Here is a 19,027-nt window from a genome sequence, read left to right as displayed (position 1 = left end):
GTTTAAGGCCCCCCATTCTTGTTTGAATCATAAAACCCTAGAATGCTTTGGGTTGGAAGGGATCTTAAAGATCTTTCAGTGCCACGCCCTGCCATGGGCAGGGACACCTTCCACTGTGCCAGGGTGCTCCAAGCGCTGTCCAACCTGGCCTTGGACACTTCCAGGGATCCAGGGGCAGCCACAGCTGCTCTGGGCTGTTTCAGAGGTCTCAAGTATCTGGTGTCTTTCAGGTCTTCATTGAGAACCCTGGTGTCCACTGAGGAAAATGTTTGGAGGACTCTTTGTGTTATTTCTGAAAAGAATTAACATGGAAGTTCAAGATGTGGGACACTTTACAGCCTTGCTGCTGTAAAGCCCTGAGGCAAAGTCAGAGTCAGACCACAAGAACACTGCTGTGACCTTTTTCTGGAAAACAGCAGGAAAAATCCAGATCTCTTTTCATACCTTTCTTATATGTTTTGCATTTATTCTTATAAACTGAGCCACAGGCTTTAAAAAGTTTCTCTGTTGTCCTGCCAGTACTTGCAAAACAGATCAATTCTACACCAGGGATTGCAATTTTGGCCCTACTGGATGACAAATGAAGACATGTCCCTCTTTCATGTGTCTATCAGATAGACTGGCTGAAAGATTAGCACTTTTTAATAGGGTTTTTTTTTTTTTGGTCTTGCCTCAAATCACAAGCACTTTGGGAAAAGACAGTGAAACACTTCATGGCAAGGACTGGGAAAAAGATCCCCACCACTCTCCTTCCTCTTCAAAACCACAAAGAGACCACGCAGGCAAAGCTGAATATTTTATTTGTTTGTTTGTTTTTGCCTAAAAAGGAAAAGCCAGAGTATCTCTGCAGCCCAGTAATGACTTTTCTGTGGAGCAGCTGGGAGCCAGAGGGCAGTGATGCAATGGGCACTGGAAGGATCAGGTCAGCAGCTGGAGCACTGACACCTCTGCTGAGTGACAAGACAAATGAAAATGTGATTTCTCTGCCCCCTGACTGCCTGAGGCAGTGTGTAATGCAGGAGCCTGGCTGTGTTAACCCAGAGCCTTGCCCTTTTCTGGGTTATCACAGGCAAACTTACAGCTCCCAAGGCAGCACCCCCAGGCTTCCTGGCTTTGGGATTTACTGCTTGAGACAGCACTTGCCAGGTTGGGGATAAAACAGCTTTTTCCAAATCTCTGTGTGATTCCTCATTTTATGGGGCTGGAGTAGAGCTGCTGCAGCCTCAGTGGCTTTGCGTTTTAGTTATCACTGGGTTTTATGGGTGCAGGATGTTTTTATCATTTATTGGATGCTCTGCCTGGAATGCAGAGGATGGATTCTTTATTGAGCACAGCAGCAACCCCCTGCAACTGCTGGTGTGGTGTTTGGCCAGGCATGGGCCCCAGCTGTGCCCCTCCATCCAGAGCAGCCCCAGCCCACTGGAGGGATCCTTCTCTTTTTTGGGATATGCACAACTACAGCAGATCCTGTCAAGGCTGCCCTCGGCATTTCGCCTCTCAGATGGGAAATCAGGGCCCATTTCACTGCTCAGGGTTTGGAAAGCAGCTCACAGGGCAATGGCTGAGCCGCTTACAGAATCACAACAACATTAAGGTTGGGAAACACCTCCAAGATGATCGAGTCCAACCTTCCATCAAATTCCACAGGGCCCAATAATCCAAACCACAAAGTGCCACATTCACTTGTGTTTTCAACACTTCCAGAGATGGTGACTGCCCGCTTCCCTGGAGAGCCTGTTCCAAAGCTTAACCTCTCCTTCAGTGAAGGGACAGTACAATATTCAGCTCTCTGATGGCAAACCAGAAGCTTCAGCTCCTGCTTCTACACACATCTTTAATCACCTGGGTCATGAGCTACTCAAACCAACATTTTGCCTCTACTTCCAAAATCCAGTTAACTCAGCTCATTCCTGGGGCACATTCAGCTTCCTCAGAGCTGGGAGCAAGGCAGGACAATTTCCCCTTTGCTCTCTCATGCTGCTGTACTGTCCTGGGTTGTAAAATATGTGTGTATTTTATTGGGATCTGTCAGAGGTGAGGACATAAATCTGCTGTCCATGGGCAGTTTTTTCTTTATCTCTCCCCCAGCCAACCCTCCCTGCAGGAGATCTCTGCTGTCCATGGCCACTGAGTGTCCCTGCAGGGCTGATCCAATCCCAGCATCCCATGGGGAGATGCTCCGCCCAGGGGAGGAGCCAAGCATTCCTGCCTGGATCCAATCTGAGCCTGGCCCAGCACAGCAGCCTTTGCCCCCTGCACTGCCAGAGGAGCAGCTTTCTGCTGCCCTGCATGGCCAGAGGGAGCCCAGGCCCATCTGCAGCAGCCCTGGAGCTGCAGAGGAAAACTCCCCCCTTGTGCAGGATCCCTGCTGCAGCAGAGCCACAGCTGGCACTGCAGGAGGGCTGAGCCCCCCTGGGATGGGGCTGGGACACCCCCTGGCACACTGGGGGCAGGGACTGTGCTGACTTTGGCAGTGGTTTTTTTCTTTTTTGTACTTTTACATTTTTTATTTTTAATTTTCCTATTAAAAAACTGGTTTTCCTACTCCCATATCTTTGCCTGAGAGCCTTTTAATTTCAAAATTATAATAATTCAGAGGGAGGGAGTTGCATTTTCCATTTCAAAGGATGCTCCTGCCTTCCCTAGCAAACACCTGTATTTTCAAACCAAGACACGTACATAAGATGCAATTTTAGAGACACCAAAGTTTCCTTTCAAAATAAAATGACATTGTTCTAAGCCAGTCCCACTGCAACTACCAATTTCCAAAAATCAGATGACACTGAAGTCTCTTTTCTCAAGCAATCCTCTCCTAGCTGTAACAGCAGAACCTTTGCTGCTGAGTTGGGCTTTTTCCCCCTTTAATTGGCCTATCTAGGGGTTGAATAATTTGTCATCTTGTATTTCCTGTGCCCAAATTCTGCTGGGGCAGGCAAGCAGCTGTTTTACAATGCATTCTGTCTTTCTCCTGGACTAGCTGGGATGTATTTGAAGATCCTCAAGCACTCTGGGGAGCCAGCTCACCTTGCATGATGACAAAGAAAGAGGAATTATCTGCAACTGGAGCTGCAGGCAGGAGTGAAAAATAAATACAGAATATAGAAAACATGCCAAGGAACCCACAGAGCCCATAGAAAGCTTTTTTTTTTTAAGGAGCAGATTGGTTATAGAGCATCATCTCCCTGCAGTGCTAAAGAGAAAGGGAGAGCACAGCTTGAGCTTTGTAATTCCTTTTGGAAAAAAAAAAAGGCAACTCCCCCCACCAAAAACCCCAAAAAATTACAAAAAAACAAAAAACAAACAACCACCTTTTAATTGGGATAACATAGAATGGCACATTGTGGGTTTCTGCTCTGTGAGTGCTGCAGGAGAAATAATGAATAATTCCCCTCCATGATCCCAGCAGAGCCTTCCCTTGCACACAGACAATATGTGGGAATGGCAAAGATGGATTCCATCCTATGGGATGGAAACCTGCCTGTGTCCAGGGCAGTCTGGGCTTTCCAGAGCTACCAATTCACCTGCTGGAAAGTGAACCCTCACCTCAGAGTAAGGACTTTTGTTATGGTATGGCTGGACACAGCTCCTGAGATGGAGGTTGTTGTTTTTTCCATGCTTTTTTTTCCCAGCAGGATCAGATAGCAGCAAGTCTCCCAGTGCACAAATGCCCTGGAGTCCCCAGAGAGCAGAAGCCTGGAGGGCTCATTTTTGGCACAGTTGTGTTTCTGCTGGCAATTCCACTGGGAACATGTTCTACCCTGGGGTGAACTGGCTCCCACTGGTTCTTCAAACATTCACCATCAGGACAGGCCACAGCTCTGAGGAAGCTGCATGTGGTATTAATGTCCCTTAAGGAGGGAATTAGAACAGTTATTCTCCTTGGAAATTGATTACAAAGCATAGCCAGGTGGGGATTGGTCTCTACTCCCAGGTAACAAGTGACAGGGTGAGAGGAGATAGCCTCGATATGTGCTATAAGAGATTTAGGTTGGATTTTAGGAAAAATTTCTTCCCTGAAAGAGTGGTCTGGCATTGAAAGAGGCTGCCCAGGGCAGTGGTGGAGTCACCATCCCTGGAGATGCTCAAAGGCTGTGTGGATGTGGCACCTGGGGACAGGGTTTAGTGGTGAACATGGTGGGGTTGGGGCAATGCTTGGACTGGATGATTTTTAGGTTCTTCTTTAACCCTAACAAATCCATGATTCTGAGACTCTGGGGGCACAAATCCAGCACAGCTGGGGCCTCAGGAGCACATTGTCAGAGATAAATTGCAGTGACACCAGCGCAGTCAGTTGGTCAGAACACAGTGCTGATGCCACCAAAGTCATGGGTTCCATCCCCATATGGGCCATTCTGTGAAGAGTTGGACTTGATGATCCTTTGGGTCCCTTTCAATTCTGAACAATCTGTGAAATCTGTGAAAAATTTGCTGTAAGGCTTCTGACCTCTGTGTCCAAGCGCTGGGATGACACCTCTGGTGGGCAAAGTCGATGGTATGGACAGGCCCTGGACTCCCTGACACTGCAAATGTGTTTTATCCACCAATATCCAATATGGAGTTAAACCTTCTGAAATGCAACATTTTCTTGCTGCCCCCTTCCTTGTCATGGACATGTTTTATGAAAATCCTTTTGTTAGGATTTTTTCTCCTAAAAAGGTTAGAGGCCGTAGAAATAAAATGTAAACATTGATTATCTGCTGCTGTGGAATGCAACAGGTGCATCTTTGATTGGTCTCATGTGGTTGTTTCTAATTAATGGCCAATCACAGTCAGCTGGCTCGGACTCTCTGATCAGTCACAAGATTTTATTATCATTCAATTTTTTTTCTATTCCTTGCTAGCCTTCTGATGAAATCCTTTCTTCTATTCTTTTAGTATAGTTTTAATATAATATCTATCATAAAATATCAAATCAGCCTTCTGAAACATGGAGTCAAGATTCTCATCTCTTCCCTCATTCTAAGACCCCTGTGAACACCACCACACTTCTTTTTTATTTTTTTTTCCCTCAGAAACCAGCAAGGCTGATTAAATTTTCAGGTGAACTGGGGGAAATATTTCTCAGTGTCCAGAGTTCAGCAAGTGTTTGGACAAGGCTCTCAGGATGAGATTGTTGGGGTGTCCTGTGCAGGGCCATGAGCTGGCCTCAATGATCCTTGTGGGCACCTTCCAACTCAGGATATCCTGTTGTTCTGTGATTTCCTACATCTCTCACCACGTCCAGCTTGAACAGAATGGATTCCGCCAAATAAACATGAAAAATTCCCATAAAGTCCCAGAGACCAACGAGGCATTTCTGCACCTGCAGCCTCCAGGTGTGCTCTGAGAGCAGCGCCCAGGAGCAGCAGGGGAAGAACCAGCAGAAGGGGATTGCTCACCTTGAAGCCGTGTGAAATCCCATTCCCATGGCTGAGATTCACACCCAGCAAAGTGCAGCACAGATGGCAAGGCCTGTGAATCTCAAGGCAGATCTATAAATTATGACCTCTTGGCTCATTAGAACTGCCTGGTAATTCTGCTGCCCTCTTCATCTGTGCCAAGGGAAATAGATGTTAGGGATGTAAAACATGCAAAACACTTTCTCTTGCTGCAATTGCTGAGCAATAAATATTTCATCTGCTGGAGGGAAAAAAAAGGTAGGAAGAAATCTGTGGAATTCCCCTGTTTTGGATGGTTAAGGCTCAGGCTTTTGGTGCTTTTCATCAGATTTCTGGATGCTCACTGTGAACATTTTCTCTTTGGGAGTTCAGACACAGAAAACAGAGAGGGATGAGTTTGTTTGTAGGTATTTCTTGTGTGACAGACACAGAATGTCTTACATGCTACCTCTGGGCATGCTTCCCAGATAGCATCAATTAGCCAGACTGGGTGCCACAAATGAAAATTAAACCTTTTAATTCACTCTACATTGGCAAAAAAAAAATGGAAGTATGTACATCACTGTGTAATTATTCTGATTTAGTGTCTATAGGTTCACTGTAACCAAGCAGAGAAATGATCAGTTCTCAAAAAGGCAGATTTTTTTGTATGCTGAAGATGGCCTTTCACTGAAGAAATTTAATTCTTTCCAGCAGCTTGAGGTGGAAAGAGATTCCCATTGGTAAGAAGTTATGGAAGTTCACCAGCATTAAAGGCTGGGTGGAGGATGTGGGTCCCCTATAAATAGTGCAGGACGTAGGACTGAACTTGCCATTTCCTGCAGTGGAAAGAACTTTTCTTTCTCAATGCACCACTGAGAACAGCTCAGCCCACTAATTTAATTAGAAGGGAATTTACAGGCAATTTTAGGTCTAAGATGAAATCCTGGCCCCACTGAAGTCAATGGGAATTTTGCCACTAATTGCACAAGGATTTTACTCCATGGCTTTGTGCAGAGATGCAGGGAAAGGGAAAAAAGAGAGAGACAATTAGTGAAGTGTTTGTTGGGTTTTATGGGAATTGAGCTTGGTAACTGAGCTGAGTGATCGGGGTGTGAGGACAACTCTTAAACAGGGAGAAATTTCTCCACTGAAAGGCTGGGCAGGCATTGGAACCAGGAGGATGTTTTTGAACATTTCCAGGTCATTACCCCTGGAAATGCTCAAAAACATGGATGTGGCACTTGGGGACAGGGTTTAGGGGTGAGCACAGCAGTGCTGGGTTAAGGGTTGGACTCAATGATCTTGGAGGTTTTTTCCCCAGCCCTAATGATTCCATTCCTCTGTGATTCTAAAGTGTCCCCAAGCCCTCTGCCTGCTCCTCACCATCCCTCCCAGGAGAAAGGGATGCCAGAAACTGCAGCAGCCCTTGTTAATATTTAAGTTGAGAGGAAAAAAGCCTCCAAACCCTGGTTACAGCTCTGCTGATCAAAGTCTCAGTGTGTGGTAATTTCAGAGGGGCACAGAAGGTCCCACCCTGCCAGTGCTGCCTCTCAGGAGACAAAAAATGCAAATTTTGACTTTCTGCAAATTCTGCTCCTGTCACGCAGCACAAACAAAAGATTTTATTTTTACCTCCCTGCAGGAAAGCTCTGATTTAAATAAATTATAGGTATACACTAAAAGAAAGAACACCCCCTCCTGTTCCTCACCTACAGAAAATTTGCTTAAATAACAAATCTGAATAAAATTGGGAGATGCTGTCATGCCTGATAGATGATCATAGGACAGCCCAATTGCATTACCAGGAAGACAGTAAACATTCTTGGTCTCCTTTTTAAAATAAATTACACCCTGTTAATACATGTTTTGCTTCCATAATAATGCCAAAAAAATGAAATTACTGGGCCGGCATCAGAACACATCAGAGCTAAATGTGCTCATTTTTCCTTGCAGCTGTTGGATGCTCCCAGCTCTTCCAAGACCATTTCCTGGGACTTCTTGAGAGCCTCTTCACAGTGAGTCACCAACAATAATCTTGCTTCATTGGAGATGCCTGCTTGCAAGTAGAATTTTGGGGAAGCTGCTGAGCTGAGGGAAGTTTTCACAGCTTCCTCACAGACCTACTGCTGTTATTCCCCCCAAGATCTGAAATAAAATTGCACCACAAAGACCTTGAGAGGATGGGGTCAGCAAAGCCTCTCTGTGGCCTCTGTGAGCTCAAGATTAGCAGAAGTTACAGAAAATAAAGTAACTGATGAGTCATAAATTTTAAAGATGCCTTAACCGGTCAAATTCTCTGAGTTTTTCCTGTGTGAAGCCCAAAAACTCCAGGGTGAAGGGGAGCCTGCTGTGTGGAGCTCCTTACAGTGGGAAAACCCAATAGAAGCTGTTCATGTACCTGCTCTATCTGGTGACCAAATGGTTTTTTGAGGCTATACAGACCAAAAATCCATTTCAGAACTGTTTTAAGGTAGCTGAACAGCAATTCTGCATGCCCAAGAGCCTCTGGGATGTTTGAACACTGATGTTGATTATCAGGTGCTACAAGAGAGAGTCAAGGTCAAAGAGTGGCCAGAACAAAAATTGTGCAACCACAGATAACAGGTCACTTCTCTTTAGGCTTTGTTCTCTTCAGTGGGGCAACTCAAAACTGCAAGCCAGATGTAAAACACTGGATAATAAAAATATATGTGAAAAGAAACTTAGCACTTCTGTGAAAGAGGATGGAAAACTGGAGTTGGCAGCTCTATGGTTGCCCTGGTCCTTTCTTTTTCCAATCTTGGAAGTCACTTTTTGAAAACAAAAAGTGACTTCCAAGATTGAAGTAATTTCAGGAAAACTGGGAAGGATTTGAAGACTTTTTAACAAAATTGCAGCCGCTGCCAAGCCATGGTGTCACCGGGGTTCGTTATCCGCAATATTGGATCACAAATCTCATCACAAACCAAAGATGGCAAAGGCCCACAGAAGAGCAGTCCTATGCAACAAAAAATAATCAATCCTTGGACAAAAAAGCAATCTGGATCATATTTTTATGATACAGCAAGAGCCTTGGATGCAGAAAAGTAGGAATAAGTGAAATAAATCAATGAAAAATGAGAGCTTCAGTAATTTTTTTCTGGCCCACTTTGAATTTGCATTATGAGCAGAGGGAGTGGGGATGAGAGAGATGAAGGAGTAATTATACAACCCCTTCCTAATTCTCTGACCCACTCTGTCACTATAGGACACAAAAGAACACAAGTTCACACTGCTGTTCTCAAGGTGAAGAAAAAGGGAATTTTATTTTCTGACTCTAACATTTATAGTTTTCTAAGAATGACAGTAGATTGGAGGGTGACAGTGCCACCTCTCCAATGACACTGGGCAAACCAACAGTCCATCAACTTTCTCTTCTTCCATTAAGGAATGCAAAACAATGAGTTATTTTACAGAAAGTGTGTGAGAAATTTCGCTACAAAAATGTCAACATCAGAAAGCTTAGAAAATCTTAAAAAACCAGGGAGACACCGCTCCACTCAAGTGACAGAGTGGGACCGCTTGTGGATTCACCCAGAAGCCATTTGGGTCACAGAGCTGTGTTGTCTCATGGCACCTCCCAGTTACTGTGGTCCCAGTGGTTCATTAATTGTGATGGTCACCAGCAGGGCACTTCCTTCTGACACCTTCCATTGAACATTGCTCCAGCATTTCCCAACCTATAGGAAATATGATTACAAGATGGTTCTTTGCCATGAACCATTTGATTTTTCATTAAATAGACTGCAAGAGCAGATGACAAACTGTGGACCGTGCCAGTCCAGAGCAGAGGGAAGGAGAACAGAGGTCATTGCAAGATGGGAGAGGCAATTTCAGGTGGACAGAGCTGTTCTTGGGGGTTTTAGCTGCCCCTGTGTGGCAGCTGCCCCATGAAAACCGTCATGGTTGCATGTGTTGGCATTTTTGCATCCAATGGGATGATTTACTGGTCTAATTGATTAATATGTAATCAATAAGATGATCTGGGAAATTAAGACTGGGTCATATTTCAGATTCAATGGGTGAAGCAGCCAGGGGCTCAGATTTGCCCTGTGCAGGAGGTGAAGCAGTTTGGAGCTGCAGTTACTGGCAGTGGGAAAATTTTGGATTTTTCTCCATGGGATGACTTGGGATCATAAAAAAATAAGGTTAATGGGAAGAAAACATAAACTCAGGGGCTGTGGGTAGGAAAAAAACCCCTGGTGTTTCTGATTCAGTGTATTCCAGCATAAAATGATGCCTCAGGTTTAGCTTTTATATTGTTCACATTCTGTGCTGCTTTAGTGTGTGGGTCTGAGCTTCACATCAGGGCATGGTGAGCTCTGTGCACAGAGCAGGGAGACAAAACAATTCCTGCTCCAGCTGGGCACCAAGGACAAATGTTCCAAATCTCAGGCCCAAAAGCACAAAGAACGTGGGCTGAAGAGACAAAAACAAGCAGGGTGGGACTTTACAACCAAAACTTATAATTGGACAATTAACCCCAATATGCAAATGAACCAGAACTTATAAAAGTGAGAGACCCCGTGACTGGTTGTGCATTTTGTGACCATTTTAAGTTATACTGCCCAAGGTAAATCTATTAAAGTCTCTTAATAAATCCCTTCTTTATGCTTTAACTCCATGTAGTCTCTGTTCTAGGTCAGCCTTCACAAGGCATCAAAAATAACCCCAAAAATTAAATTCCCAGGGGAAGCAGTGACTGGCTTGTAACATCCCCTCAGAGGGGACACAGGTCTGTGCAGGTGTCCCCCTTCATGAAGAGCACACAGGGGTGGTGGCAGCTCATTTCCTTCCCCCTGAACTTTCCTGGATGCATTTTATTGCTGTCCCTCCACCTGAAGCATTTGCAAATCCAAATGAGTGCCTTGGGAAGCTCCATCCCTGGGGCAGGTGAACCCATTTCACCCGGACATCAGGAGCAATGAGGATGGCTCTCTCTGAGCACAGGAACAGATTTTTTTCACCAGAAAGGCCTCACCCCCTCTAGAGAGAGATGCCTTCATTAGCTGGCCCTGCTCAGCTTGACACTCTAATTTCTAACAGAAAAAAGCCAAAAGGAGAAGGAGCTTCCAGCCACAGGGTCTCAGCTGGTGTTTGACACTCAAAGCATGTAAGTAATAATCAAGCTGTGCTAATTTCCAGCAGCCAAAGAGTTGACCTTAACAAGGCATTTTTAAGACTGTTTGCTGTTTCTCATATGGACAGGACTCTTTGCCTGATGGCCAGGAACTGCAATTAGGTCTCTTTTGCTTAGAAGTGGTGAGGATTTGGACTGGATGTGATGAAATCTTCCTTACTGACTGTGCAAAGCCTCTGCAGAGCTTCAAAGACAGTTTGCAAAAATCCCACCAGGCATCAATAAAAGTCCAGGGCAACAACTTCAAGAGTAGCTCACAGCCTTCCTAGAGTGCTGGAACTTTCTCCACAGGACTGGGGAGAGGTTTATCCCAACAGGAAGGACTTGATGGTCTCAGAGGTCTTTGCCAACTTTAATGAGCCTATGATTCTATCCTATGAGTCTAGATATTTGAGCCTGAACTAGTAGCAGGAATTTAATTAGTAATTTAAGCATGAAGCAGAGCCCTTCTCCCTCCAGGGCTGCTCTTACACTGGCTCACCTCAAGGTGCCATTCCCAAATCTGCTCACTGAGGAATGAAGAGCAATGAGCTGATCAGTGTGAAACCCACTGGGTGTTGGAAGCTGGTGTCCCACAGCAGAGCCATGTCTGGGGAAGTTAAATTTCATTTAATGGGTCTGAAAAATGGCAGGTTTACTTTAGTTATTGGGAAGAAATTGTTCCCTGTGAGAGTGGGAACATGCCCAAGGAAGCTGTGGCTGCCCCTGGATCCCTGAAGTGTCCAAGGCCAGGCTGGATGGGGCTTGGAGCACCCTGGGATAGTGGAAGGTGTCCCTGCCCGTGGCAGGGGGTGGAAATGAATGATTTTTAATTTCTTTTCCAACTCAAACCATTCTGGGATTCTATAATTCTAAAATAAATCACTTTGAAAATTAAGTCATGAATTTTGCAAGCGAAAAGGGACAACTCTGGTATCCCAGTATCCAACACGTGACAATATCCAGCACCTGACAATATCCATTAGAGCTGAGCTGGGCTGCAGGGCCAGCCTGGGAGAACTGCAGCAAGGAACAAGATTGATCCTTTTCCTGCCTTACAGCTTTGAAAAATCACCTTAACATTGACTCTTGCTTCGCCAGACACGATTAAGAAGGTGTGAATGTCACCTCTGAGGAATGAGGGGGTAACTGAGAGTGTTTAAATTGAAAGAGTCAGCCCAGAAATGAGTCTGAGTGCACATTTAAATGTGCTAATCACACCATGCTCAGTGCCTGGCTGTGACGTTTCTCTCTGAATTAGTTTTGTGTTTCAGATGGATCCTTTACTCAATTACAGCAGCACTCCTGATGAGTTTGTTGACATATTTGCTAATTTTCCCGTGGCAGTGTGTTTTGGAGGGTGCACATACATTATTAATGAACTGAAATTGGCTGCTATTCCTTTAGTTGTCTTTTACCCAGGAGTTGATAGCACACAGCACCAGACTCCATTCCTGAATGGAATTCCCCCTTCGTTTTGCCACTGACATTTTTTCCATTAAATGATCCTGGCATGTTAAAAAATACATAAATAATTCAATGGATAAATAAACCCCCAATTTCCTCTCTAATTATAATTCAATAGATAAATAAACCCCCAACTTCCTCTCTAATTTTCACTCTCCGAGCTAGAATTGCCATGGGAAAGATCCTTCTAAGAGTTTTGATCATGCTCTATGTACAAGTTAGGCTGATTTCAAGCAGAAATAAAGTGCATTGGATTGCAGGAGGCAAGAGTTTACTCCTTCCCCTGCCTCCCTGGAAAACCCTGGTCAAGTCACTTAAAAGATATTTATCTTCCCTAAGTTTAGATTTAGGCCTAAATGAGTTTCCCAGGCAATGAAAAGAGGGAGCTTTCTCCAAGCAGAGGTTCTGTTGATGCTAAAATGGGAGGGAGAAGAATTAATCACCCACTGGAAGAGTCTGTCTGCCTCTAATTAACATTCACAACAAATAAAAGAAACAAGACAAACGAGCTGGGTGAGGTAGAGCAGGTGGCAGAGCTGCCACCTCACTTGCTCTTCACTTCCAGAGAATTACAGATGAGTCACACAGTTATGAGTGAAAACCAGATTTGGTCAAGTTTTAACCATGAAATATCTTCATTCTGGGGTTTGATTTGATCCTAGTGATAATTTAAAATGACAGACCCAAAAACAAACCTGGAAAAAACTCTCCAGTGTAAACTGGAGATATTTAAAATATGCTCCCAAACATCTTTGTTCCCAGCCAGATCCAGTTACAGGCTCTGAAAATAAATCTCACTGTTAGGGGATGCAGAAAGGAAAATTTGGCTGCACGAGCTCTGCAAGAGCAAATAAAGAGAAAAGATGAGATGGGAAGGAAAAGACCTTTTCAGAGAGGGTTTAACAGGAAGATGTGGGAATGTGCAGCTCCCAGTTTAGCACCTATTGTAATCTCAGGCACCGTGGGTGGGTCCTGCCCAGCCTCAGGAGCCTCTGTGGTGCTCCTAAATCCTGTCACCTCCCTGATGTGCCATCAGATTTCTCCATTCAATCAACTGAGTCCAGCCCTGGAGCTCATGGACTCCAGCTCCTTGAGTGAAATGGGGATTATTTAAGGACTGCCAGAGCATTCTGGGATACCCAGACCTCAACAAACTTCCAGCAAGTTGCAGGAGTCTGTGGGAACATGGCAAGTATTTTAAGCAGGAGAAGGAAATCTCAGTGCCAAAGGCAGAGGGAAGCATCTGGGCCCCAGAGCAGATTGTGAATTTTCACCGCGAGCTGAATCGAGGCTGAGAGTTGTGCAAATCTCACAACACTTTGGTCCGAAGTGACAGAAACAGGCAAAATTGCAAAGCTCTCTCTAATTGGCACGCTGATAAATTGTTAAATCTTTCCCTGGGCTCAAACACATCCAAGTGCAGTCCAGGTGGAATAGACCAAATTAGGTCAGAGCCTTGAATTCTCTGCTTCTCCCTGGCACATTTAAGACACTGATCAGACTAAGCCCAGATAAGCCTATCAGCACTAACAGAGCTTGGCTAGACTTCAGCATTTATCATACTCTCCACAGAGTGACTAATAAAATCAGATTATTCCATCATAGCATTCAAATACATTCATATTCACCAGGTAAATAGAGATCTTGTATGTAGGGCTTGTTGCAACATTCTAATTTTCATTCAAGTTATCATTAAAAAAGCATGAATGAGGTCACTGAAAATTAGGATTTTTCATCCTAAGGAAAACATTTTTAAATTCCTTTTCAGGCTGCACTGGTGCCAGCTATTTCACTCTGACAAAACCCAGTGTTATTGTTTGGATTTTGTTATTAGCCAGCAGGAAATGTCAGTGTCAAAGAAAAGCTGTTAATTTATTTTTGGAGTGCTTCATCCAAGAGATACATTTCTGCTGGCTACCAGTGCCCACTGAATCAACATGTTTAACTTGACTGATATTGTCTCAGGTTTAAAACACACAAATGATGAACAACAAGGCACCTTCAGCAGAGTGAGCACACTCATCATCACCCTTTGACATCAGCCCATCAACTGTGGGCTTTCAAACAGTTGGGGTGCATTGCAATGGAATTTAAATTGCAGCAGGCATTTTCTTTGCTGTCACTTTGCCTTGAATCCACATTTGGTGCTGGCAGCAAACATTTCCACCTGAGATAGGTGAAATTCAGAGTTTTTCTCAAAGTGGAACCAAAACCAAATGTGCACATCACAGCGCTGGGATGTGAGCCCACCTGCAGTGTGGGTTCATACCTCCTTTAGGACAAACCAGGGAGTCTCCCTTATAAAAACCTTGTTAGAGAGAGGGTTGAACATCTCTGGAAAGGCCACAGAAGGTGACAGGGTGCAGAGATCTCCTGTGCCAGGGCCAGATTCCCTTGGAGAACAACCAATGCCACACAAAATACACACAATAGCTCTAAACAGAGTGAGGGCTGTTGTCGCAGACATCTTTTATGAAAAATCCTTTCCTTAGGATTTTTCCTCCTGAGAAGCTGAGAGGCCTCAGGAACAAAATGTAAACATTGATTATCTGCTGCTGTGGAATGCAACAGGTGCATCTGGGATTGGCCCATGTTCATTGTTTGTAATTAATGGGCAATCACAGCCCAGCTGGCTCAGATAGGGAGTCTGAACCACAAACTGTTGTTATCATTCTTTGCTATTCTATTCTTAGCCAGCCTTCTGATGAAACCTTTTCTTCTATTCTTTTAGTATAGTTTTAATGTAATACATATCATAAAATAATAAATCAGCCCTCTGAAACATGGAGTCAGATCCTCGTCTCTTCCCCAGTCCGAAAACCCCTGTGAACACTGTCACAGGCTGTCATCAGAAACTGGGTTCCAGGAGTGTCTGCCCATCACCACGTTCCTCTTGTCCAGCTGGATGAAGCTTTTTGGATCCATGGACACAGCAAGATGTGGAGATTGCCTTGACCTCCCCCCTGGTTTGGTTTGAGACAGCCCTGAAGCACCTGGGAGCCCTACAAACACAACAGGACCCCCAAAGAACTCAGAATTTAGTAGTTTGTATCAGTACCCAGTCAGTTCATAGTTCCAAGAGAAACAGAATTTGATTTCTTTCCCTTCTTTCCAACTCGAAACCCTTTTGTGTTCCTGTTGTAGCCCTGGCTGCTGAGAATTTCAGATTTCTGCCAGACCCCAAGAGAACACTGCACTGACCTGAGGCCGTGGAGAAGCTTCCAAAATGGAATGACAGAACTGGGATTGTGGGTGTGGAGTTTGGATAGAAGTGTGTGATACCACAGGGTGGGAAACTCAGAGTTTAAGGGTTTAGAATATAGTAATGGATATAAAGCAAGATGGAGGTTTTGGAGTGGAGGCTGCTCCTTCTTCTTCCCCTTCTCCTCCACGGGTTTGGGTGATTTTGTGTAATTGGATAAAAAAGTCCCCATTGCAGCCATGGGTGGTTGGTTATTGGGTTAAAAGTAAAAGTAATTGAGGTGTCATTTCCTAATTGGACAGTTGATCCTTCAAAGGCCTTGTAGAAAGAGAGATGGGGCTCCATTTTTAATTTTTTAGAGTGATGCAGAACTCAGGGTTTGTGAGACTGTGACAGAGATAAAAACTGATAAACATCTGAGTCCCAACAGGAAATTCCATCTCACACATTTAATCGTGACCTTGGCAGAGAAAAGAAGCAAAAGAATCTACTTGTTCCTAAGCCAGGAGATATTATAGATGGGGAGAAGGGGAGTCAGCTTTACTCATATTTTCAACTTTAATATTAACAATAGCAATTTCAGTTTTGATAGAACTTACAATTCTATCCAAGCTCCATCATTACGCATTTGTTGAGCAATTTCCTCATTGCAAGCACTTTGAGTTGAAACTTACCCACATTTGTGGAGTTTTTACCAGAATCACCACAAGCCATTTTGTTCAAGCTCTTTGATCTCGTGCTGGGTTTCACATCTATAAAAACTTACTGTAATAAATTGACTGGAAGATGCATGTGCAAAGCACAGAACATCAGAGAGGTCAGAAAGTGAGAAAGGACCCATATGGCATCTTTTTATTCCTGTACAGAGCACAGATTTCAGGCATAATGGGTGTTGGACTAAATTATCTCTTGGTCAAGTCAGTGGAATAATAAGAAGAAAAACAGCAAACAGGATCAAGTCACCCTTTGTCCCTTTGGGTGTTAATTCCAGAAAGCCACAGTGGGAGGATCAGAGTGTTTGGATGCTCTAACCCCTCAAGACAACACCTTTAATTTTAAATGCAAAGCCCTTCCTTCTCTGGCATCCAATACACAGTTTTGTACTTACCCAAATGGGAAATTCACTCAGCATCAGCTCCCTAAAAACAACCTGCCTTCTTCCTCCCAAGTGTGTCCTGCAGGAAGATAACATTTGTACTACTAGATTTATCATCATGAACCCCAGCTGAAGTTCTTTTGGGATTTTCTTTTCTTGTTAGGACACGTCAGCATCATAAATCTCTTGTGAAATGAAGAGTTAATTAGTTAACCCCATTAAAAAGGGGTACCACTGCTCCAACTCAAGTTGTGTTTTCTTATTCCTTCCTGTTCCAAAGGTGTGTTACCCTGATATTCTTTAATATCTGCCACATAATTACTGCTGCTGGAATAACAAGAAACCAACTCAGCAGTGCAAAAGGAAGAGAATCTGGGAGAGAAACAGCTTTTAGAGCATGAACAAAACACTGCCCAGCATCATCACAGCCACATCAGGGGGCAAACCCAGAATTAGGAGAGGTGACCATAAAACAGCATTGTGAATTCACAGAATTCACAAAAATCACAGAATCACCAGGTTGGAAGAGACCTTCAAGGCCATCGAGTCCAACCCAGCCCCAACAGCTCAACCAAACCCTGGCACCCAGTGCCACATCCAGGCCTTGTTAAACACACCCAGGGATGGGGACTGCACCACCTCCCCGGGCAGCCATTTCAGAACTTTATCACTCTTTCTGTAAAAAATTTTTCCCTGCTATCCAACCTGTATTTCCCTTGGTGCAGCTCGAGGCTGTGTGCTCTGGGTGTGTCAGTGCTGCTGCAGACAGAGCCCAGCCCCAGCTGAGCACAGGCACCTTTCAGGATCTGCAGAGAGTGATGGGGGCAGCCCTGAGTCTCCTTTTCTCCAGGCTGAGCACCCCCAGCTCCCTCAGGGGTTCCTCACAAGGTTTGTGTTCCCAGCCCCTCTCCAGCCTCGCTGTCCCCTCTAGATGTGCTCAGGGCTCTTCCCAAGCTGAGGGGTGTCACAGGGCACTGCTGAGCTCCATTCCACAGCCAGTGCTTTCCCCCAGAATTTTGGCACACAGCAGGTGAGAAAGGGCAGAGATCAATCTCCATGTGCAGTGAGAGCTCAGGGAATTTAGGAGAGGCACTACTGAGAGGAGCAAAATCAATCCAAGAATCGAAGCAGTTCAGCTCCCTGTCGCTGCTCAGATCTTTCAGTTTTCACTTGGATAAGCACAGAGCTGCCTCTTCCTCATCCTCCCTTATCCCCATGAGTGGAAGGTGATGCCATGCAAATGGACACTTGTGTCAGAGCAGGACCAGAGGCACCAGTGAGTTCACACTTGAATTTAGCAGGTGTTTACCTGCTAAAAGGGATGTGTTGAACTGCTAAAAGGCATCCCTGCCCCTCAAGTGGTCCTTATGAGATCCCTTAAGGAGGTTTGCTTCAGGATTAAAAGGTATTAAGCATGTAGATTAGAGAGAGGTGTTGATCCATTTCCTCATTATCTCCACTTCACTCCTAAAGATTTTTCAGTGCCACTCAGGTTGCCCTAACTCTTGTTTGAGCTCAGGTTGTGCTGACTGTAATGGAATTGACCTCACTGCACCCTGCGGCCTTGTTCAGCTCACCGTGAAGCAGATCTTTAAATCTGATCAGCTGAACTGCCAAACCATGGCAGGGGGGTTGGAACTGGGTGATCTTTAAGGCACTTTCTGACCCAAAACTTTCCTCTGATTCCCTGACACTCTTCCCAGACTTATTATGGACCGTGGGGCTTGTGCTGAACCTGGAGTTGCTGTGATGGGCAAAGCCTTGAGGCTGCTGAGATCCCCCTGCAGCACTTCTGGAAGGGCCAGGGATAAAAGAAAGCCCCCAGAAGCTGCTGGATTTGCTGCTGTGAAGTCCAGCCCAGCACTTTTCTGCCTGCCAAGACAAGGAGAGAGGGCTGTGAGTGAGAGGACAAGGCTGCTGCCTTTGTCTCAGAGAGCTGAGCCTCGGAGCTCAGCTTTGTCTCCGAGCTTCCACCTTGGGGAGAGAGCAGCCAGGGCCTGGCAAAGAGCTGTTTAAAAACACAGCACAAAAGCAATTAAAGAGAAGAGTCCCAGCTGATCAGTCCTTGAAGTACCTCAGCACTGAGTGCTCTGACAGTTTCAAGTACCCTGAATTGCAGCATCCACTGGCAGAGGCAGGTGGAGCAGCAGGGAGCACGGATGAGATGCTGAATGTGGCTGCTATTGCCCTACCAGTGACCCCCTGCAGCATCTTTGCTTTAGCAAACAAGGACCCTCAAGGTTTGATGGGGCCCTGATCAAGCCCAGGTTTCACTGGAGATGCCCTGGGTTTCTTCCTGGGTTTTTTGGCCAAATATAATGGGAGGCTTTATCACAGCTGAGGATTTGTGGATGCTCAGTGCAAGCAGAAATGTTGGATCTGTCTACACCAGGTGAGAATTAAACCCAATCCTTCCTGAAAATGTCAGACTTCCCACATTATGTGTTGGCCTGCCACAAACACTGCAGCTGACACCAACCCAGTGGATTTAGCACACCAGACTCAGAATTAATTCCCAAACCTCACACAGATTTTTGTGTGAGACCCTGAGAGGAGGCTTCACTTCACCTCTGCATGCCCTCTATCTCAACAGAGGAAAGGCCATGAACCATCTGGAAATAGTTGTCAGCTCTCTGTATTGCCCAGAATATCATTTCCTTGAACTGTTAAACACATGTTACTGTAGTGGATTCATAAATAATATTATGAAATTGTCAAACCACTAAAAACTTTTGGATCTCAAAGTTAAAAGCAGGAAGTCTGGA

Source organism: Melospiza melodia, chromosome 1, assembly GCF_035770615.1.
Source record: "Melospiza melodia melodia isolate bMelMel2 chromosome 1, bMelMel2.pri, whole genome shotgun sequence".
Lineage (NCBI taxonomy): Eukaryota > Metazoa > Chordata > Aves > Passeriformes > Passerellidae > Melospiza > Melospiza melodia.
The sequence above is the reverse complement of the archived record's forward strand: the minus strand, read 5'-3'. Positions refer to the sequence as shown.